A 23,218-nucleotide genomic window follows, 5' to 3' on the forward strand; every position below is an offset into this window, starting at 1 on the left:
GAAACAAACCACCCTTCTGTCCATATGCTGCAGAGAACTCTGCAGTCAGTGTCTCTCCAGGGGCTGCCCAGGCAGTGGGGGGCCTAGCTAGGGCTTGGGGAAAAGGGCCTCTTCAGTTCAGGGCAGAGCTGGGTCCCCTTCTTGCTGAACTAACCTGGTCACAGAGCCCCTTGTTGGGTAATCCAGTGACCACTCCCCACCCTCAGCCTCACGACTGCCTTGAGCACCTGTCCCCACCCTCCTGGGCTCCCTGGGACTCTAGCACCTGCCCCTCAGGGACAGGGTGACATTCTCACATCAGAACTGGGCTTCCCAGGCCCCCTCCCAGCCTCCTCCTGGACCCGCCTCCAGCCTCCTCTTGTTATTCCCTAACAGCCTTGATCTAAGTGTTTGTGGGAGGAGGCACAGTCCAGAGCACATGCAGAACACGCACAGCAGTCGGTCCCCAGAGCCTAGGTCCCTCCCAGAAGTGGCCAGTGTCCATGCAGGCTGCAGCAAACATTTGAATGTCCACCTGAGGACTGAGAAGTCACTGCATGTCAACTGCATTCAGGGTCCTCATTCTCTGTGAGGAAGGTGTCCCAATGCAAGTATGGACCCTGTTATGTGGGGTCTTCCACCAACTGACCGTCCTAGCTCTGAGTCCATCCAGCCCACAGGAGTGGGCAGTGGATGGTCCTGAGCCTCTGTCCACAGCTGGGTGTGCACTCAGTGAGCTCAGCTCCTGAACACTGAGGCATCTGGGTCCCAAGCTCTTCTCAGACTGGGGAATGACCTCAAAAGATGTATTACTCTGAGCAAAGGTTTCCTGTTCCCAACACCTCTGTAGCCTGACAGTGCAGGAGGGCCTGTGTGTCCATGTGCCCTGCCAATTCTCCTACCCCTGGAACAGCTGAACTAACTGGTACCCAGTTCATGGCTACTGGTTCCAGCATCAGGACAAGAGCACTGATGCTCCAGTGGCCACAAATGACTCTGACCGGAAAGTGCGGGAGGAGACCCAGGGCCGGTTCCACCTCCTTGGGGACCCAAGAACCGACAACTGCTCCCTGAGCATCAGAGACGCCAGGAAGATGGACGCGGGGTTCTACTACTTTTGGGTGGAGAGAGGACACTTGAAATTCAATTATATATATGACAGTGTCTCAGTTCAAGTGACAGGTAAGGCACCAGGTCAAAGCAGCCTCAGGGAGGTCACAGGGCAGGGCTGGGTGGGACCCTGCCCTGGGGGAGCTGGGGTCAAGCATTAGGGGCTCAGGGAGCAGCTGGGTCAGAGCCTGAGCTTCTCTCAGGGCCCCACCTCCCACCCTCCCTCCTGACCCTGCCTTTCCCCCTCTGCTCACCAGCCCTGACCCATACCCCTGACATCCTCATCCCTGGGACCCTCGAGTCTGGCCATCCCAGAAACCTGACCTGCTCTGTGCCCTGGGCCTGTGAGCAGGGGGCGCCGCCCATCTTCTCTTGGGTAGGGCCCTCTGTGTCCTCCCTGGGCCCCTACATCATCCACTCCTCGGTGCTCACCCTCACTCTGCGGCCCCAGGACCATGGCACCAACCTCACCTGCCAGGTGACCCTGCCTGGGGCCCATGTGACCAGGACAAAGACCGTCCACCTGAACATCTCATGTGAGAGCTGGGCTGGGAAACTGGGTCTCTGATGGGGCTGGTCCCTGAGGGAGCAGGGAGAGGGGTCAGACCCTGGACTCTGGGTGCTGGGTCCTGAAATCATGTGGGGGCTGGGCCAGGAGGATGCAGCCTCCATCCCTCTCCACCATGAGGCTCCTGGGACAGAGAGCTGATGTCCCCCAGCCTCCCACTGACAGGCCTGCATGTCTCCCTGCCCCAGACTCTCCACAGAACCTGACTGTAACTGTGTCCCGAGGAGCTGGCCCAGGTAGGGTGGGGCCTCGCTGGGGCTGGGGGGCAGGGCCTCTTCAGCTCAGGGCAGGGTTGGGTGCCCTCACCTTCGTTACAGAGCCCCTTATTGGGAAACCCACTGACTTCTCCCCAGTGAAGCCTCACGTCTGCCTTGAGCTCCTGTCCCCAGCCTCCCAGGATCCCTGGACTCTAGCACCTGCCCCTCACCCCACAGGGACAGGGTGACACTCTCACAGCAGAACTGGGCTTCCCAGGCCCTCTCCCAGCCTCCTCCTGGAACTGCCTACAGCCTCCTCTTCTTATTCCCCAACAGCTTTGATCTAAGTGCTTGTGGGAGGAGGCACAGTCCAGGGCACACGCAGAACATGCACAGCAGTCTGTCCCCAGTAGCACTCAGGGTCCTTGTTCTTGGTGGTGAGGGTGTCCCACTGCCCAGATGGACCCCGTTCTGTGGGTGTCCTCTACCAACCAGCACTGAGTCCATTCAGCCCACAGGAGTGTGCAGTGGATGATCCTGAGCCTATGTCCACAGCTGGGTGTGCACGTCAGTGAGCTCAGCTCCTGAGCACAAAATACAGCTCTGCCACATGTTCTGGTTCAAGAGCTTGAGTCAATATAGCTGAAGGAGGTACAGGAAAATGCATCTGTCACAGGAACATCAACTTGGCCATATTCCTGGGCCCATGTCAAGGGTGTGTTTTCCTGTGCTTCATTCAGTCCTTGAGTGTGTGTGTGTCCCCTCTCTGGACTCCAGTGTTCTCTTTCCTCTTTTCCCCACCACGACCTTGCTGTACCTCCCTGGTCCCCTCAGCACCTTTGTTTCTTCCTAAGCCTGGCCTCCCTGATGTCTGTCCATCCTGATGCTGGTCATGCCGGTTTATCATCTCCCCTGCTCACTGGATCTGCCTTAGCTCCCACCATCTGTCCCCGTAACAGTGTCCAGCAAGAGCCCACTTCCTCTATGGCTTGAATTTCTGTGTGTTTCCTCCATGGACAGTGACAGAGGAACAGGGGACCCTGGAAGAGAGGGCCTCCCAGGGCTGTGCTGTGGACTCTCCCCCAGAGCCATCCTCCCTCCTCTGCAGACCCCCACACCCTCAGGGCCAGGCTGCTGGGATCCGAGACTTGGCTGGCGCAGACCCCGCTCCCGACACGCAGCTCTGCCCCCTCCTGCCTCTGCACCTCTGGCCATCTCCAGTCCTCGGTGTTGCCTGGCCTACGACTCCCAGAATGCAACAGTCCTCAAGCAGCCTGAGGCTGGGGGATTCCCACCAACCCTGTAGTCCAGGCTTCCACTAGGCCTGAGGCTCCAAGGGCACTACTGGGCATCTCCTCTGTGCCTGCGCCAGGGTGTGAGGACTGTGGTATGGATGAGGCAGAGGGCTGTTGTTGGTGGATCACCTGGAGGGGAAATGGCTTTGTCCTGATTTCCTGGTTTTGTGGTCACTATAGGCTACAGGAATTATAGAACATATGATTTGCACCCTTTGAGGTGGGTGATAAAGCAGCCTAATTTTTTCTTAAGATGGGGAGTCATCACATCACTAAGGCATGAAAAGTTAACTTCAGCTTTACTATGAATCACTGCCATTTCTGAACTTGCTTGGAATGCCTGTCTGTGCCTTGACCTCACCCACGCCTGGTTTCCCTGACCAGATAGCAGCCCTCTCTGAAACTTTAGTGACGTCTCATAACTCTTGGCCTTCCCTGGCCAGAAAGGACCTCTCTGAAGCTCTAATGGCACCTTATGAATTCTGATGCTAGAATCCAATTTACTCCCTAAGTGCTTGACCATTAACCTACTGCCTGCCTCTGTGTTATGCTTGTCAAAATCCTGATATCTGTGAGTTTTGCAGACATCCCCCTTTTTTGTAACTTTCTGTGCTATAAAGCTGCGCCTCAGAGCTGTGGGCTGTCTTCTGTTCCCACGGTTTTTGGGAGAGACAGCCCTGGCTGGTCAGAATTACAGGATTGCTTTAATTTGATGTCAATTGGAGTTGGTGGCCTTTCTTTGCATCGTGGTTTAACAGTGGGGTTGTGGGGAGGGAGTGAAGCGAGGATGTGGAGGGTGGGTGGGTGCAGAGGCTTGGGACTTGTACTGGGCAGAACGCACATGCGCGGGGCAGAGTCTCAGAGGATGAGGATGTAGTGGGTCTGTGTTGGCCCTGGGGGTGGTAGTGGTGTGTGTGCACAGGTGAGTGTGGGAGAGAGCTGTGATGGTGGGTGCAGCTGAGGTCGATGGTGGGTGCACTTGAGGTCTGCCGTGCAGTGAGACGACTACCCTCTGCTTTACCATGGACCTGGGGTGGAGCTCAGGGCGGAGGACAGTGGGTGATACAGGCCTTGATGGGATCCCCAGATGCTAGAGACCCAAAACTGAGGGTCCCAAAGGCTTCCCTGGCCCCCCTTTCTCGAATCTCCGTCAGAACCAGAGTCTTCCCTCAGAGTTCCCAGATGGATGAGTGTCTCTCCCTGTGAGGACCCTGGCAGGGCTCCCCAGTGCCATCATGATAAAGCCACCTTCCTCAGACTGTACTGGAGCCCTGCCCACCTCCACCTCAACATGCCTTGCTCTCTATAGGGTCATTGAAGCAACTGATGCCTGGTAGAGTGGGCAGTGGTCTGGTCCATCCCTGCCAGGTCTCCGTCTTTCTGTGGCCTGGGGACTTTGGTCCATGCAATGTCATCCTACTTGTCTGAGGGTGGCCTCTGCACTGGCCCTGAGGGAGGAACTTGGGGATGCAGAAATGTAAAGGTATAGTGAGTCTCAAAAGAGAAGCGTCCATGAGCCACTGGCCAAACAATCCCTCCTGAGCCACCAACTCAGGTCCTCAGCCCCTGCCCTGTCTGCAAAGATGGACTCGAGGGCAATGCCCAAGGGCCAGAGAAACAGCCCTGATCCCCTCTAATACAGTCCCTAACTACTGTCCCTGTGTAAATATGGACACCCCAGACCAAGGTGTTGCTGTTTCCCCCTGGAGATGGCCCATGCTCCCCCTTGAACGTGAATTCTTTTCTTAATTCCAGAAGCTTCTCACCCTCAAGATGGCCTGCATTCAGTCTTGAACGTGTGTCTGCTGTCATTAATAAATCAGTGCCTCTGACTGGTCCTCCACCCAGCAGCTTCAGGACCTGACTCCTTTCCCCAACCTCGAGAGTCATCCTGGGGGGAACTCCTTCCCTTGTCTTCAAATGACTAGAGCATCCGTTGGATCATGGCCTGTGAGAGACCTTATGCTGTAGGACATGACTACGCTGCACTCTGATTTCAGACCCAGAGAAACCATGAGATTTGAAATATGTTTAAGATCCATAGAGTCTTGTGGCATTTGTTTGGCAGAGTAGATAATAAGGTGGTCATAGAGCAAGCACTGATGATTTTGAGCTTTTTCCACATGCAGAGAAATGCTTGGGACACTCCCAGGAGTCTTCTTAGTTTTTCAGATGTGTCCAAGTTCTCCTGTCATTGGAAGTTGTCCCTGGTGGCCCCAGGAGAATCCTTTACTCTTGACTCAAGATTCAAGACCACAGTAGTTAAGTGTGTCTGTGAAAGGAGTCTAGTGCATGGGTCCCAGACATGTTGAAGGCCTGGGCTAGCTCTGGTTTTATTATGGGGAGTGGGAGTGGGGAGAAGATGGGAGGGTCCTGAACCCAAAGGGGGGAGTTGGGGGGCCACAGATGGTTCACTCCTAATCTTATCCTCTCTGAGAATCCAGAAGTTATAGCGCTGAGGACCTGAGACTGGCCACTCTGAAGATTACAGCCTGATTCCTCCTCATGATCAGGTCACTCCCCTCCCCTCAGTCCTGACCCACACATCATCCATGGGCTGTGGTCTTCAGAGTGTGGCCACCCCAGAAATCAGACCTGCAGAATGCCAGAGCCCTCCAGAGGGTGACCTCCTCCATTTCCATGGACACCAGTCTCCCTTATATCCTGCCCCCAAGGAGTCCATGTGGCCCAGTGTCCATCCCTCTGCAACCTTGGAGTCCTTGGGTTCTTCATTAGGTGAAATCCCCAGAGTCAGTGTGGCCAGGAGAACTGTCTTATCCCACATTGCTTCTCTCTGCAGAGGAAATGGGATGGCGGGTGGTGTTGGTGGTCAGAGCTGTGGGTGACTTATGTCTGGATTCTGGTAACTATTGGGGAGCTGGTGGCACATCAGTCACCAATTCCTTCCTCAGATCCATGCTTCTTGAGTCCACACTGGCCCTCCTGCACTAGAACTTTCTTCTCTAGACGCTTCACAGAGACTGGCTAATGGCATATGCTGGTGAGAGGGCAATGGTAGGGCATGGCATGCCACCAAACTAAGAGCAGAGTTGGGACTGTCACTGAGTGAGTGACAGTGCCCAGTGTGCAGAGAGGCCAATGCTGGGCACCAGTGTATGCAAAAGAACTTGATGGCAGATGAGGAGGAGATGGAGGAGAGCTCAAAGCTCCCCATCTGGCCAGTCGTGGAGGGATTTAAATGACCCAGTGGATGGGGAAATAGGCTGGTTGTAACCTGGAGTGTGGATGGCAGAGCGCACGTCTAGTGGCTGGTCCAGGTGCCACCTGTGGGTATGCTACAACTGAGGGATTTGCAGTCTCTCTCATCAGGTCTGGGCTCTGGCTGTTGGTGGCCCCCCAGCTTTTAATCCAGGGCTGTGAGGCCCTGCTCCTGGGAGACCTTGGTCCTCTTGTGCCATCAAGGTATCTTTAGGCCATCCTAGGTGCTGCGCCTCCACCCTGAGGAAGCCTGAACAGTGAGACTCTGAGCAGGCACGGACTTTGGCACTTTATGTCTCCGTATCAGGACCTCTGGGGACTGAGAACAGAGATGAGACAGCTCCTCTAATCCTCCAGCTGCTGCCCACTCCTTCCTTGGAAGCCCTGTCTAAAGGCTCTTGTCCACCTCTGGCCTTGTCCTGCTTCTCCCCCCAGGAGCCTTCTCTGAGTCTCCACACCTGCCCGACCTCCCTTCTCCCTCATGGCCCCTGGTGGCTCTCACTCCTTTCTGTCCTGTCCCATCTGCAGGGAGCCTCAGAGGAGCTCCTTTTCCCTCTTGGTGATGGACCTGCCACCACTCCCCAGTGACGACCCTAGGAGTCCCTGGGGTCTCTCTCACCCACCACACTCCTCTACACGAGTCTTGCGAATGTCCCTTCCTGAAGGTGACTCAGTTCCTCTGCCAACATCCCTGTGGCCTCAACTCCTGGTCGGTTGTATTCACTTCCTCTTCTTCTCAGCTTCACGCTGATCTCCTCCTCAGCCCCGTCTCCCCGTCTCTCCCACATGGGTCTTTCATATCGTCCCTTTGGGGTTCTTTAAGAAGGGCCCCATCCCTCCCTTGCTGTCACCCTATGCAAGTCTTTAGCCTGACACTTGAGCCCTGCTCAGCCTAGTTCCCTCCTCTTCCTTCAGTGTCACCGTGCCTGGGTACCTCTGGGGTCATTAGTAAGTTCTCTGCCTTGCATGATCCATTTGTGAACACTGTCATGTGCAGCCTGGCCCTGGAGGGGACAAACACTTAACAGCCCCTCTCCTTTATCTGCCTGTTGCCACCTCAGCCATCCAGTCCTCACTGTCCATTTCCAGGACAAGTCTCTGCCCAATATTTGATGCTGGATGAAGATGTTTTTATCTAGTTTCCACAGCAAGGGTCGTGCTGGATACATCCTCGCAATAAGTGCTTTTGAGATTTGGAAAAATGATGCTACTGTTTACAGAAACTTCTCATCTCAGGTCTTTGTTCTGACCACAGCATTTTCCTGTCCGCCTTTCTGTCTTTAGTGACAGTTTAGGTGCCCCCTGTTTTGTCCTGCCAGATGGTGAGTATACAGGGATCAGGTATTTGGTGGCTCTCAGGGTGACTAGGTAAGTTTTACTGTTAGAACAAGCTCAGAGAAACTTCTGGCTCAGTGAGATCTCCCGGGAAGCAAAGCAGACCAGCTAGAGAACCTAGTGGTTTCTGGGAAGCAGGATGAGCCTGCTCCATGTCCTGGGGAGACATTGTCTCATCCCCAGGGTTCTCCCTGCAGGCACAGCCTGAGAACGTGGGTAGAGAAATCAGTGCCTCAGGTTTTGGGGGTGCCACCAAGATGAGCCCAACACAGAGACTCCCGGGGGACCACCCTCCCCAGCAGGTTGCCCCCCCTTCTTTAAGGTGTGGGCAAGCTCAAAGGTCTTCCTTTCCCAGGAAGGACTCAAGACTGTCACCATGATCAACGTTTTAGCACCTAAATCTAGAGCATTTAGCTTTTCCCAGAGGAGAACATAGTAAGGGGGAACCCACACTCTGACCCACAGCTCTGATTTCTCTGCTCTTTCTTTGAGGAAGTTCAGAGGTGGTGATGGGAAGGCAGTGACACTGGAGGAAAGTCAGTCCTTTTTGGCACAAATCCATTGTCCTAACCTTTAACAGAAACCAGCTTTGGTTACTTTCCCCAACTCTTCCCTGGGCCTCTGGGGACATGAGCTCCAGGAAGGTGGCGTTCTAGTGTCATCTTTGCTCAGGTGGGAGATGGGCTGATGGATGCTGTTGAGGAGAAAATGATCGGGGGGTGTACTGACAAGGTCTAATGGAGGTTTGAGGTGCGCTAATATTTGTTCTAGAAAGTCCTCCCGTTGCCAAGTGAGAAAGACCTGGAAAATGTCATGCAGAAGTCATGAGGTCATCGCACGTTACTAAGGAGTTGGTGGAGATCATGAATTCCCAGCCTCCCTTGAGAGGTCAGTCATGTGCCATACACTTCTTCAAAACCAGGAGGACACGAGGAAAGCTGGATAATTACCAAGAAAGAGAAAATAGAAGACACAGACCACATGCCATGAGGCTCCAGATGACAGAGAGAAGAAATGCCCAGACTGTGAAGACATAAGTGCGCCAGGATGACCAGGGCTGCTGGGTCTGGGGAGCAGAACCAGCTCTGATGGTGTCATAGACTGTACCTGTAGGAGGGCTGACACAGAGCACAGCCGACACTCAGGAAAGGGGAAGTCATCTGGTCTCTCCTGGATCCACTGAAACTGTTGAATTAGCATAAACTGCACCAGCAAAGTCTGGTGAGAAAGCACCTTTTAAAGAATCCTGATGGAAGACGGTCCTAAGGAAGAGTGACCCCACTTCTTGGTATTATGATGATCAATCTCTGGAATAGATGGCCCCTCACCCACGAGTCCTTGTCACTCAGTTGTCCCCATCTGTGCCCATGGCCCATCTCCCTGGGATCCTTCTCTCTTCAGGTTTGGGATTTTCAATCTTAGGCCCAATGGGGTTTCCTGGAGACTCAGTGTTCCTAAAAGAGCAGGGACAAGAGGAGAGTCCACGATGGACCAGGAAGGGGATGGCAGTTTTCCAGATCCAGGTCTGCTTGTTCCCAGATCCTTCCAGAAAGACAAGCCAGAACTTCCCGCCCACTCCCCTGGTCTGAGCTGGGTCCCCTCCCGTGGGCCCTGACTCCTCTTCAGACCTGGGTGGGTTTTAAGCCCATGCCCCACCAACACTGCTCAGCATCGTGGACAGCACCTCCCATGGCCTGGGACCCCCCAGGTCCCTGTCTTGGGAGGACAGTTTCACTGTGTGCTGAGTCACCTCCATGTGCCTCCCAGACAGACGGGGTCAGGGTCAGGTTGGAAGGAGAAGGTGGACCACAGGTCAGAAAGAGCAGGGCGCTGGCAGCCATTTCCAGGTCCTTGCTCTGTACCTGGGAAAGTGACATCGAGCACCATGCACGCTGTGTTCTGGGGCCAGGTGAGTGGAGGAACTGTCCAGCTGGATGTCTCATAGGAGAGGGGCCAGGGCTCCAGGACCCTGAGAGCAACGGGGACCCCAGGGAGAGTTCAGGTTTGGGACACTGAGTGCCTGGTTCCTGGGGACAGACGTCGGAGAGGGACCCCAGACTCCACCTTCTGTGCTGACTCTGGCTGTAGACTGAGGGGGCCAGCATCCATGGCTGCACCCCCACCCTGAGCAGGAACTTTCATCTCATCCCAGACCTGCTTTCCCCCGGCACCACCGCCTTCAGTGACTTTCGAAGTATGAAGAAAAGGGTGGGTCTCCGCCACCCCATGGCAGGGCCAGGAGACCAAGCTCACGTGTGAAAAGGCTGGGGTCAGAGATGGGAAGTCCTTGTTCCCCTGCAGTCAGGTGCCTGTCCCACGACACCTTGATCATCCCGTGATCAACTCAGGAGCTCTGCTGAAGTCCTCTCAGGTGTCACACATTGAGCTTGGGGAAGCCTGGAGGGGTGCTGCAGAGCAGGGACCTCAGCACCCAGTGCTCTGAGGAGAGATGCTGGTGGGAATGCCAGGGGACTGTCCTCTGCCACCTGAACGTTCCCTTGGTAACACTGTACTGTACTTACTCCACCCTGAGGCTCTGTTGCATTCTAGATTTGTTGTCCCCCCATAAATCTGTGGCTTTACTGGTCTGCCTCTGTGTTACCTACAGTGGGCACAGCCACCCCAGGGTTCTCAGGTTACAAATGTGAATGGGGGTCATGGGATGTTGGGGGACAGCAATCCCTTCCATGACAATATCTGGTATCATGCAGACCGGCTCCTAGTTGCTTTGTATCTCTATGTCATGTGCTGTGACTAAAATGTGTCCCCTAAAGTCCACAAGGGGAAATGTGGTCCCAAAGCCACAGAAGGAGGGACCTTTGGGAGTTGAGTAGGATTAGATGAGTTCATGGGGGTGGGGACCCCTGATGGCATTCGTGGCTTTGTCAGAAGAGACCTGGGCCAGCGTGCTTGCCCCACCCCACCCTGTGGTGCCTCTGCCATGTTATGACACAGCAGGGAGCCCCCCCAGGGGAGAAGATGGGGCTCCATGCTCTTCATCTGGAGCCTCCAGAGTCATGAGGCAAATGAACTTCTGCTCTTTATAAATCACCAGACTCAGCTGCTTCTTTATAGTATCAGAGAACAGCCTGACTCTGTAGTGTCTGCCTGGTTCTCTCTGCCCCCTCCCCTCTATCGCTCTCTCTCTCTCTCCCTCTCTCTCTCTCTCTCTCTCTCTCTCTCTCTCACACACACACACACACACACACACACACTCACACACACATACACCCACACAAACCTACCTAGGCACTGGGCATTCCGAGTACTGAGATGGGCCTCATCCTGCCCTCTTTCCTGGGAGGATGGGGCACCTGTGAATAGGACCTAGTGGTCAGGTCAGAGGTCCTAGGTCACTGTCTTGGTAAAAGTGAAATATCAGGGATGACATTTTCCCTGGTTGTTTGCATGTTGCTGCCCATTTCAGTCTCGGCCACTTGGGTCCACCTGGGCCACCAACCCTTGGCCCAACACTCAGTGATCCCTGCTCCCAGTGGCTGTCCCCAGGACCCTCCCTCTGGCCTGGAAGTTAGGAGCTATTGCATCACACCAGTGAGATGACCAACAGATCATGATGACCTGTGACCCATCCCTGTAATAGCCCAGGGTTCCTGACCCTCCCAGCCCTGTGGCTGCTTCTCCTTCCACCTGGTCCTGGGTCCACTTTAGCCTGGAGCATGTGGAGCAAAGGATTCTGGGAATGCAGTTCTGGCCTGGCCAGGCTGACCGAGTGGAGACCTCCAGAGGCGTCTTCACACAGGGCTCCTCGTGGCCAGCTAAGAGCAGCCCTCTCAGATCAGTGAGCAAGAAGAGCAGTCCAGCTGCAGTCCAACCTTCTCCCTCAGCTGTGCCCCGTGGCCTGCTGTTCCAGGCAGGTACTGCTGCCCATCAACCCTAGGACTCATTGGATTGTACCTCCCCTGCTGTGAGTGGGTGGGGCCCCGGCTGGGCACTGTGTCTGGTGGTTGGCCCTGGGCTCTCTCAGGCAGCTGCACTGAGATGGTGGCCTCTGTCACGGTGGGGCATGTGACATCTTGGTGCTCCTCCACGTGGGTCTCTGTCCAGCAGAGGGCCTAGGATGCCCAGGTGCCCAGAGATCCATGGGGTGGGGTGGAGGCTGCCTGACCTCCTCAGTCTCAGAACTTCTCAGCCTCCATGTTCTATGGGCCAGAGAAGCCATGGGCTCCATTCACCCCAAGAGGAGGGGCTGTGGGAATGGGAGTAACCCTCTAGTGACCCGAGGAACCCCTTGTTCTCTGGGTGGTGTCTGGGTTGTGTCTGGAGACTGTTTCTCACAGCTGATCACCCACCTGCACACCAGCTGCCCTGTCCCCCTGCCAAGGACAATCACCCCTCTCAGGGGTGTAGGGAGGGTGAAATGGGGACAGAGCCAGCAGCCCGGTGTGGTCCATAGGGCATTCCTGAGGGTGGACAGGACAGAAGCAGAGATCTGTCCCCCTCCTGAGTGTCCCCTTCCAGATGGACCTGGGCACTCCCTGGCACACCTGACATGCTGACCCCCTGACTACAGACTCTTGGTAGGCTCCTCCACAGAGCTGTGTGCATCTCCGGGGTCAGAACCCACTCTCATAGCATCATGGACAGCACCCCAAGGCCTCCCATCCCCAAGCCACAGCCAGTCCTGAGCAGAGGCAGCGCCCACTCTGAGCAGCGCCCTTTTCCCTTCTGGGCAGAGTGGGAGTGGACAAAGACAGAGCACAGACTCACTCCTGGCTGAGGACTTCAGCAGAGGGGGCTTCAGAAGTGTTGGGAATTCAGCCAGGAATGGCCTTTGTCTCAGCATCCCCTGGGTAACCCATGTCCCTCAGGTCTGCCCGACGTCCCCACCATGTCCCTCTGCCTGTTTCCCCTGAGAGTTCACCTTCTTCTCCAGAAGAGCAAGATCCCCCTCACCCCTACCTGGGCCTGCCCATCTCAGCCACCTGCCCTTTAGCACTGGCATAGTCTGGAGACTTGTGTGTCCCCAACCAGACGTTGCTGTCCCTCAAGGAAACCACTGAATCTGTTCTCTTCACCCCTTAGCTGCAGACCTCAGGGCCCAGTGTGAATGGACACCACCTGGCTGTGGCATGAATGCAGCTTCTCCTTGTCCCCTGGAAAGACTTGAAAGTTCTTCCCTCCCCATCTGATGGGACTTCTCCTCCCCCATCCCAGTCAGCCCTGGTGGACAACGTTTGAGGAGGTGGCTCCCCCAGACAAGAGGCAAGAGAGGGGAACCACTCTCTTTCTGAGTCCTTGGGCTGTCGGGGAGATGCCATTAACTGGGGGCTTGTGAACAGCAGAGATTGCTCCTCGCAGTTCTGGAGGCTGGAAGCCCACACCCCAGGGGCTGGCAGATCCCATGTCTGGGGAGGCCAGTGTCCTCCTCGACCCTGCCTCCTCCTTGTGTCCTTCTGTGGTGGAAGGGCAAAGGAGCTTCCTTGGGTCCCTTCTGTAAGGACACTAATCTCATTCCTCAGGGCTCTGCCCCCAGGACCAATCACTTCCCAAAGTCCCCACCTCCTGTGACCCTCCCCTTAGCAGTTAGGATTTCAACATGTGAATTTTGGAGGGACACAGCATTCAGCACACAGCACTCACCATTCTGACCTGGGTGTCTTCTTCTGAAATTGGGGAAGTGGAACAGAGGGCTTCTCCAGCTCTCTCAGAAGTTCCTCTCTTACATGCAGATTCTCTGTGGCTTCCCCAGGTCTCTCCTTCCCATTCTTCTGTTTTTCTTTGGAAATTGGAGACTATGGAAAACAGAGGGTCCTGACCAGCCCTTCTGCCCACTGGGCTCTGCAGTTGCTCCTGCTGGGAAGGTGTCTGGGCAGCGGGGGGCCTAGGAGGGCTGCAGGTGGGACTGCAGCTGGCAATGCAGGGGGTGGGATTGGGCCTATGTGTGGAACCCCACCCCTCCCCCCCAGCCATCGCAGGGGACGACCCCACCCCAGGTTTGGGAGCTGGTTCTGGGGATACCATGGAATGGACAGATCCATGGGGCTGAGTGGACAAACACAGCCAAACTTTCTGTTTGCACAGAGTCTCAGAGGAAGCCATGGTGTTGGAGGTGGTGAGCTCAGATGGAGAACTGCAGAGGAAGGCCAGGGCTGCCCGAGGGGAGCAGGGGTGGCCATGGGGAGCAGGACAACGGTGGCCCTGGGTGCTCTGGTGGCCTGTCCTGGAGGACACTCATTTGGCCCTAATACATGGAGTTTTTTTTTTTTTTTTTTTTTTTTTTTTTTTAGCTGTCGATGGACACACAATATCTTAATTTATTTTCATGTGGTGCTGAGGATCACACCCAGTGCCTCACACATGCGAGGCAAGCACTTTACCACTGGGCTACAGCCCCAGCCCCACGTGGAAATGTCATTTACCCACATGACACATCTTTCCACCTCCCCCAGAAAAAAGTTTCAAGGAAAACCCACACAAGTCACAGGGCTCCATCTCCCAGGACCCCCACGACCTGCCCCAGCTGCAAATCACAATACTCAGGCACATGCTGCTGCTCACATGAAATCCTGGCCTCCCCCAAGTGATCCGTCCACACTTGCATTTCGTGCTCTATTCCTTCTCTTCCCTGGAACTCCTGGTGGTAGATCCAACAAGCTCTGGAGGCCCCAGGTCCACATGCTCTGGAGTAACCGGGCAGCAGAGAGCATGGTGGTGAAGGAGTCCATCCTGGTGGCTGGTGATTGAGGGAGACGTTTTGCACCTTTTAAAATCTGCCTCTTCTCTTCAAACTGTCTTCCTGGCCAGTCCCTCCTCATAAGGTCTAAGCCTGGGTTCTCTGTCCCTCAGGTCACCTGCTAGCCGGGTCCCTCTGCGTCCTTGGTGTTTTACGATAGAGAACTCAGCCCTGTGTCTCCTCTGTCCCCAGCCTCCCACTGACAGGTCTGTGTGTCTCCCTGCCCCAGAGTCTCCACAGAACCTGACTGTAACTGTGTCCCAAGGAGCTAGCCCAGGTAGGGAGGTGCCTCTCTGAGGCTGGGGGGGGCAGGGCCTCTTCAGCTCAGGGCAGGGCTGGGTCCCTTCAGCCTGGTGACAGAACCCCTTACTGGAGAACCCATTGACCCCTCCCCACCAAAGCCTCAAGTTTGCCTGGATGTCCTATGCCCTCCCCCCCCCAGGCTCCCTGGGATTCCAGTGCCTGCTCCTCATCCCCACAGGGACAGGGTGATACTCTCACAGCAAAATTGGGCTCCGAAGCCCCCTCCCAGCCTCCTCCTGGACCCACCTCGAGCCTTCTCTTCTTATTCCCCAACAGCTTTGATCTAAGTGTTTGTGGGAGGAGGCACAGTCCAGGGAACACGCAGAACACGCACAGCAGTCTGTCCCCAGAGCTTAGGTCACTCCCAGAAGTATGCAATGTCTATGTAAGCTGAGCCTTGAATTGTCCACCTGAGGACTGAGAGGTCAGTAGCACTCAGGGTCCTTGTTTCTGGTGGTGTTTCATGGCACTGATGGACCCTGTTCTGTGAATGGCTTCCACCAACTGACCGTCCTGGCTCTGAGTCCATTCAGCCCACAGGAGTGAGCAGTGGATGGTCCTACCTGAGCCTCCGTCCACAGCTGGGTGTGCACTCAGTGAGCTCAGCTCCTGAATGCAGAGGCACCTGGGTCCCATGCTCTTCTCAGTCTGGGGCATGACCTTAAAGAACGTATTACTCTGAGCAAAGGTTTCCTGTTCCTTGGGAATAACCTGCGGATGGAGCTACCAAGGCTCTTGTCACTGTCCCTGTGTCTGGATGAACAGCCCCTCCCACAGCTCCAGACACTCTGAATTCCCACCAGCATTGTCCACGTGTCCTGAATTCTCCACACTCTCACCAACACTGGGGTTTTCCTTTGTGCAAACTGTGCTCTGCTGTGGGTGTGAAGGGGACACTCACTGCAGCTTTGACTGTCATGAAGGTCCCCGTGGAGGGAGATGGGAACATTTTCCTGTACGTGTGGTCATTTGTAGGTCCCTTCAGAGGGGGTGTTTTCAAATCCCGGGATTCTGCTTTAGCCTGGGTGTGTGGGCCCTTAGTCACTGGAGCCCTAGGAGGGTTTTCCACACACTGGACAGTGACCCGCCCACCCGCAACCCTGTGACTGGCCACTCTGTGCTCCAGTTCTGTGTGTTGTCTGTTAATTTTCTTGATGGTGTCGATGGATTAGCAAAAGACTTCATTGTGACAATGAGAAACTCATGCTCTCCCTGTCCAGCTGCTGGGCAGTCAGGGCCTCAGGGGAGGCTGGGCCGATGGACCTCGACACTTGAGGATGGAGGAGCCATGTCCATGGCCTCAGGTGAGAAGAGGGACTCGGCTTGTGGATTAGCAGGTGACTCTGGCCTCGTCCACTTTTCGGCAGAGAGGTCAGGGCCCATGGCCCAGGTGGTCCTGGTGGCCATCGGGGAGGTGGCTGTCAAGATCCTGCTCCTTGGCCTCTGCCTCATCTTGCTCAGGTCAGCGCTGCCCAGGGGTGGAGAGGTGGTGTGGGCAGGGCAGGCTTCTGGCACTGAATCCCAGAGTCCAGCAAAGGGGACTCAAAGTGGCCAAGAGCACTGGTGCCTGGCAGGGGCTAGTGGGTGCTGAGGACAAACGCTGTCTGTCCCCAGTTCTGGCCCAATGTGAGGGGAAGTGGGTCTCTCAAGGAGGTCTTCAGGCCAGGCCTTATCTGTCTCCCTCAGTCACCTCCAGCCCCTGACAGGGCACAGGACAGGGGACCACTGCCCACTGTACCCAAGCTGCCCCCCTGAAGGCCCTGGTCTCTTCCCTCAGAGTGAGGTCCTGCAGGAAGAGGGCTGAAAGATCAGCTACGGGTGTGGAACATATAAATGCTGTCACCAGTTAGTCTCAGCTCAGTAAAGAAGATCTCAGCATCCCACATGCCCAGGGACCCCTCCTCCATCATGTCCCCAGGCCAGCTCCCCATGGGCACAGTTGAGCTGCCTGTCCCCATCCTGAAGGCCACCCTTCCTGCTGGGGTCTTGTGGGTCCCTGGCTCAGGGACCCTTTCTACAGCAGAGCCAGCTTGGTCCCCACCTGGACCTCACTGTACCTCCCTGGTCCCCTCAGTCACCACCTGGCGTTTCTTTCCTCCTAAGCCTGGCCTCCCTGATGTCTGTCTACTCTGACCCTGGTCTCCCTGCTCACTGGATCTGCCTCAGCTCCTGCCATCTGTCCCCAGCACCAGCCTCCAGCATGAGTCCACTTCCTCCACTGCTTGCCCAGCTGCGTGTCCCCTCCATGGACGGTGACAGGGGAACAGGGGAGCCTGTTGGAGAAGGCCTCCCAGGGCCATGCTGTGGACTCTCCCCCAGAGACGTCCTCCCTCCTCTGCAGACCCCCACACCCTCATGGCCAGGCTGCTGGGGTCCGAGACTTGGCAGGCGCAGACCCTGCTCCTGACACGGAGCTCCACCCCCTCCTGCCTCTGCACGTCTTGGTCCTCCTTCAGGTCCAGGCATGTGTGTGTGTGTGTGTGTGTGTGTGTATGTGTGTGTGTGTTTGTGTTTGGGTGTGTGTGTGTATATCACCTCTTCACATACAAATACCCGCTGGTGGACCCACAGGCTGGCTCCCTGCCTTGGCTCTTGTGGACAGTGCAGCAATGGACATGGGCTGTAGGCGTCTCTCTGACAAGCTCATTTCTTGCGGTGGCCATTGACCCCCACAGTGGGCCTGATGGATACTGGGCGGTTCCTTCTCTCAGGGTGGGGGCTGTGCTCTTCCATAGGGCCGCTCTGCTGATGGACACCCCACAGACACTGGGCATGGGCTTCTTTCCTACATGTCTTGCTGATACTCATTTTTTTAACTGTCCTAGCAGGGGTGTGGGGACATCTACTGTTGTTTTGACTTGCATATTCCTTATGATTAGTGACATGGTGTGTTTTAAGATACATCTGTTGTCCCCATGAATCTTCTTCGATGAAATATCTATTCAGGTCTTTGTCCATTTTTAATAGGTTGTTTCTTGTGGTGAACTTTGTGTTTCTTGTGTATTTTGGATGTCTGATCCAGTTGTATCTATTGAAAACATGCGACCCTCTCCCTTCTCTCCCTGTCTTTAGTCTGTTTACTTTCTTGATTATGCAGAAACTCTTCATGTTCCTGCAATCCATCTATCTTCTTTAGTTTTTTTAACCTGTGCTTTTGGGGTTTCCCAAGAAATGACACCACTGCAAGGCCAAGGTCTTGGAGCTGTCCCTGTGAATCCTCCAGCAGTGTTTACACCTCTGGGTCTCTCATTCAGGGGAGAGGAAACCTTACACATCAGAGGACATCCTAGGGCAACTAAGTGTCCTGTGTGCAGAGCATATCAAGGGGGGATCCTCCAGTCTGGGTACAGCTCAGTGGTGGAGAGCTTGCCCAGTGTGTGGGGCACTGGGTTCATTCCTCAAAGAAGGACCCTCAAAACCAAGCTATCTGCAAACAACATTGGAGATAGAGGGTCCCCACCAGATCAAAAATCCGTCACTCCATAAGGAATAAACACATTGCTGTGTCAAACACTGGGGAAAGGATTTAGAGACATTTTTTCAAGGATGTACAAATGGTGGCTAATCACATGACCACACACCAGCAGGACTTGTCACCAGGGAAGTGCAACCCCAAGCCTGCACGTCACCCTTCACATTGCACCTGTTAAATGTGTGCCGTAAAGACACCAGGAGACAACTTTATACCCATCATGAGGTTCCTATTTTAAAATGGGCAATGCCAGTGAGGAAGAGGATGCGGGGGCTGGAGGCTTGTGCTCTGTGCTGAGAAGGAGAAAGGGGACGGCCGCTGTGGAGGGCAATGCCATGGTTCTTCAAAAGACCAGGAACAGCTGATCTGGTCACCAGAGGTTCCACTGTGACCATCCCCCAGGGAACCCACACAGACCTGGGAGGCAACGCGTCCACCCCAGGGTCACTGTGGCAGCATTCACTGTAGCTAAGGGGAAGTGGCCACCTGTCCCTCAGCAGCTGCTGGGAACAACCCAGCCTGCCCTAACCTGCAGGGGAGGAGGACCCAGCAGGAGCCTCAGCAGGGTGCCCCCTGAGCACAGGAGGTCAGGCACAGGGGACAGCACCATCTCCACTGAGGGGGCCCCGGAGAAGGAGAGTTCACATGGGATTGGGGTCTCCATGGTGGGGCCCCAGGAAGAGGCCTCCACTGGGCACAGAGAATCTAGGGCCAGTCAGTGAGGAGAAGCTGCTCAGCAGCCTTGGCCTGTGGGGCTGGAGACTGCAGCCAGGGGTGGTGCGTGGCCTGCTCCAGGGGAATACAGCGACCAGAGGGGGAGGACCGTGGACTGCAGTCGACCAAGTTCTGCTGTGCGTCCCCAGGAACAGGGCCTGAACCCCACGTTCTCCTGCTCCAACAGAGCCCCAATGAGAGGACAGTGAATCAGTAGAAAAGCCCAGTGGGTGGGGGAGGGGACAGGTGGAGGACAGAGGGAGGGGACACAGCACTGGGACTCAATGGAGCCAGTCACCTTCCCTGCCCAGATGAAGGTGTCCCAGTGACCCTGCTCTCAGACACAACTGTAACGCACTCAGGAAACCTTCACAAAGGAACAAGGAGGGTTAACATGATAGAGGTTTGGGGACACCCTGGTGGCCCCAAATGCTGAAGAGGACCTGCAGCCACCAGAGCTTCCCAAGACTGCCAGCGGGACAAGGACTGGTACCGCCCCGTTGGGAGGAGTTGGGAGATGTCATCTAAATGGGAACCTACACTCTTGCCAGGGATTCAGCCAACCTCTCCCAAATCTTTACCAAGTGACATGGGGACTCTCCTCCACACAATAAGTGGCTTGTCCTTGTGTTTCTATATTTAGAGCAGCTTTCTGTCACTGTCACCAGGCCTGACAACAACCCCACCGTCACCTGGTGAATGTGTGAGAGGTGTCCAAAGAAGCCATGTGTGCGGGTCCGTCATGAAAGGAGCTCCTGGGGACACAGCCAACCCACGATGACCCTGGAATATGTGGAGCCAGGAGAGTGGAGCAGACCTGAGCCCCTGCTGGGGGAGGGGAACCCGCGAGCTGAGCACTGCATCTTGTCCTCGTGGGCCACTAGGCTGTCTGGAAACCTGACGTCCCTGAGGGCCACTTCAGTGAGAGGCAGACTAATGTGGAAATGCCAATATGTGTCACAGGAAGTCCCCAAATGGCCCCAGTGCTTGCCCAGCAGTTAGCACTCTTGGGAGAGAGGCCCCTCAACTTTGTTTGAGGACACTGCCCCCTATGTGTGCCTCCTAAGGACACCGTGTTGCCCCTGTTCTAGAGGGTCACTGACCTGGTGTCTGCACTGGACACTGGGAACAGCTCTGTGCCCTATTGTACCCCACCCTCATGCTACCAAGGCAGGTGGCCAACTCCCCAGCACCTGCAGCTCTGGGGCAGGCAGCTGAGCCCTGAGCTCCTGCGTGGGCCGCCCCAGGTGGGGACCAGGTGGCAGCCTCTTGTGGCCTCACCAGCAGTGCAGGGAGCGCCTGGTGGTTGGCACAGAGTGTCTGGCTGGCTGTGTCCCTCTGCCTTTCTTGTGCTCAGACGAGGCCCTACAGAGTCCCTCCTGCAGGACTGACCACTCCACAGAATGAGAGGAGTCGGGCCCCAGGTCCAGGCAGGAGTTGGCCAGCTCCTGGTGTGAACAGTACACACAGAAAAGCCCTAAGGGTATGAGGACTCAGAACCCCGCCAGTGTTACACGCTTCCAGTGTCCCTAAGGCCCTGCTCCCAACTCAGTGTTTCAGGGAAGCACCCAAGACGGGGGCAGAGCCTTGTCTCCTCTCTCCTCTGCCCCTCTCTGGCAGGCCTCTGGGTCTCTGGCTGTGGGGTGTCCCTCCTCAGCACAGAGCAGATGGACTGCAGTGGTGAGTGGGTCTGAGGTTCCTCTTCTGAGAACCGCCCAGGTCTCGCCCCTCCCCAGCTTCCATGGGTCCCACAGCTTCCCCTCCGCAGGCTCTCACTGCTCTGCTCAGTCCCAGGAGCCCAGGACCCTCTGCCTCCCGATGCTGTGGCTGCTGCTGCTGCTGTCCCTGCTGTGGGCAGTGGAGGGGACCTGTGCAGAGGGGCCGAGGAGGGTGCTCCCTAATGACCCTCGGCTTCTTCTGGGGCGCTCCCATAAGTATCCAAAACACAGCGTGGATGTGCCCGAGTCTGTGACGGTGCAGGAGGGTCTGTGTGTCCTGGTGCCCTGCACCTTCTCCTACCACGGCTCAGAGACTGGCAACGTCGCTGTTTCCTGGTTCCGTGAAGGGACCAATACAAACCATGGCTCTGCATGGCCACCACCAACTCTACTCAGAAAGTGAGTAACGAGACCCAGGGCCGGTTTCATTTCCTCAGGGACCCAGGAACCAATATCTGCTCCCTGAGCATCAGAGACACCAAGAGCAGTGACAATGGCTCCTACTTCTTCAGGATGGAGAAAAGAGAGTTTAAGTGGAATTACTGTGACAACAAGGTCTCAGTGCATGTGACAGGTAAGACTCCAGCTCCAGGAAGCCTCAGGGAGGTCACAGGAGAGGGCTGGGTGGGACCCTGCCCTGGGGGAGCTGGGGTCAAGCATTAGGGGCTCAGGGAGCAGCTGGTCAGAGCCTGAGCTTCTTACAGGGCCCCACCTCCCACCCTCCCTCCTGACCCTGCCTGTCCCCCTCTGCTCACCAGCCCTGACCCATACCCCTGACATCCTCATCCGTGGGACCCTGGAGTCTTGCCACCCCAGCAACCTGACCTGCTCTGTGCCCTGGGCCTGTGAGCAGGGGACACCGCCCACCTTCTCCTGGGTAGGGCCCTCTGTGTCCTCCCTGGGTCCCAACATCATCCACTCCTCGGTGCTCACCCTCACCCCGCGGCCCCAGGACCATGGCACCAACCTCACCTGTCAGGTGAAGTTCCCTGCAGCTGGTGTGACCACAGAGAGAACCATCCAGCTCAATGTCACCTGTGAGTAATGGGCCAGGACACCTGGGTCCTTGGGGCTGTGAGTGTCAGGGATGGAGGCTTGGGCCCCAGAGCTAGGAACACTTTGTGGCCATGTCCTGGGGGCCTGGTTTGAATCAGGGACCTTGGAGGTCACAGACCTGTCTCTCTGTGTGTCTGTGGTTACGGGGTGGGTGGGGGGAGTGCTGCCTCATCTTCAATCCAACTAAAAGGAGCAACAATCCTGTCGAGGGTGCTGCAGAGAACCCTGCGGTCAGTGTATCCCCAGTGGTGACCCAGGCAGGAGGGGCCTCCCTGGAGCTGTTAGAGTCTGAGCAAACCAGGCTCAAAGACACCCGTGTCCCATCAGAGTGACGTCCCACAGGAGGAAGGCAGCCAGGGCAGTAGAGGGCATGAGTGACACCCACCCCACCCTCCAGGCATCCTCCTTGGTAAGTGCCCTGGGCACCCTGGGATCCAGCCTGTCCCCATGGCATGTCCCCAGGTGGCCATGGTGGTGCCCACTCAGCATGCCCAGAACTGAGCTGGTCGCTGTCCCTTATTTTAGAGTTTAGGTCTCAGTGTTGAGACATGGCAAGGCCAGTCTGCAGGAGACGATGGCCTTGTGTGAAGACAGTGTGTGACTCCCAGTTCCTGGAGGAACAGGCAGGCCACGCCATGCAAGGCCACTCGTGGAGCAGGAGGGCTGGTCAGGGGACAGGGTGAGAAGAAGACTGGGCAGGAGCCCATGCTGAGGGGCTGGGCGAGACCGGGCGGGCAACAGGTAGGACTGGCTGCTCTGTGTCAGCAGAGCTTGGGATTGGGGTGTCTCTGTTTGCCTGGTGCTTTGCCCTAGGTTATTAGGGTATGTGATGGTCGTCCAGAGAGGAAGGGCTCCAGGAGGACGTGGTTGGTCTGGGGTCTGGGTACCTGGTCTGCAGGGAAAGGTGCATAGTAGGCGTGTCCTCTGCTGTCCCTAGGGATGGGCTCTGGGAGAGGCAGTGTCTGGGGTGGGCAAGGCCCTGATGTCAGAACCTCAGAAGTGCATGGCTAATACATCCCTACACCCTTCACCTGCTGGGTTCCCCATCTCTGATGGCACTACTGTCCCCACAGCCCAACAGAGACCTGGCCCTTCTCCAGCCCAGTCCCCCATCCTTCTCCCTCTGCCCACCTGCACCAAGGTACTCCTGTTCCTCTGAATTCAGCCTAAGGCAGCCCTCCCCCTCAGCACAGCTCCCTCCCACTCCTTCCTGCCTCACACTCATCCCCAACCCATCAGCAGGACCTGCACCAACTGTCCTTGTCCCCATCCAAGTTTGAAAAGCACTGCTTCTCCTCATTGCAGAAGAGGAGCCCCTGGGCAGCCTGCCCTGGCATTTGGGGCTGGAAAGGCAGGGTCACGGTCAGCGGAGTGGACCTAGAGCCCAGAACTGGGCCTGTAGCAGAGAAGGGCTGCATCTCCGAACCCTCCAGGCAACTCGGCCCCACTCCATAGCTGCCCAGGCTCCTGTGGGCACAGCTGTCCCACATCTGGTGGCAGCCTCATTCCCTGGGCTTCCTCACCTGAGCTCCACAACAAGACCTCTGTGGTCACCTGT

At 56.2% G+C, this 23,218-nt stretch overlaps 1 pseudogene; it reads left to right on the top strand.

Moving 5' to 3' along the window:
• Positions 1–418: 418 nt before the first annotated feature.
• On the top strand, positions 419–21,649 carry LOC143640631 (sialic acid-binding Ig-like lectin 12; annotated as a pseudogene).
• The last annotated feature ends 1,569 nt before the right edge of the window (positions 21,650–23,218 follow it).

Source organism: Callospermophilus lateralis, unplaced genomic scaffold (assembly GCF_048772815.1).
Source record: "Callospermophilus lateralis isolate mCalLat2 unplaced genomic scaffold, mCalLat2.hap1 Scaffold_378, whole genome shotgun sequence".
NCBI lineage: Eukaryota > Metazoa > Chordata > Mammalia > Rodentia > Sciuridae > Callospermophilus > Callospermophilus lateralis.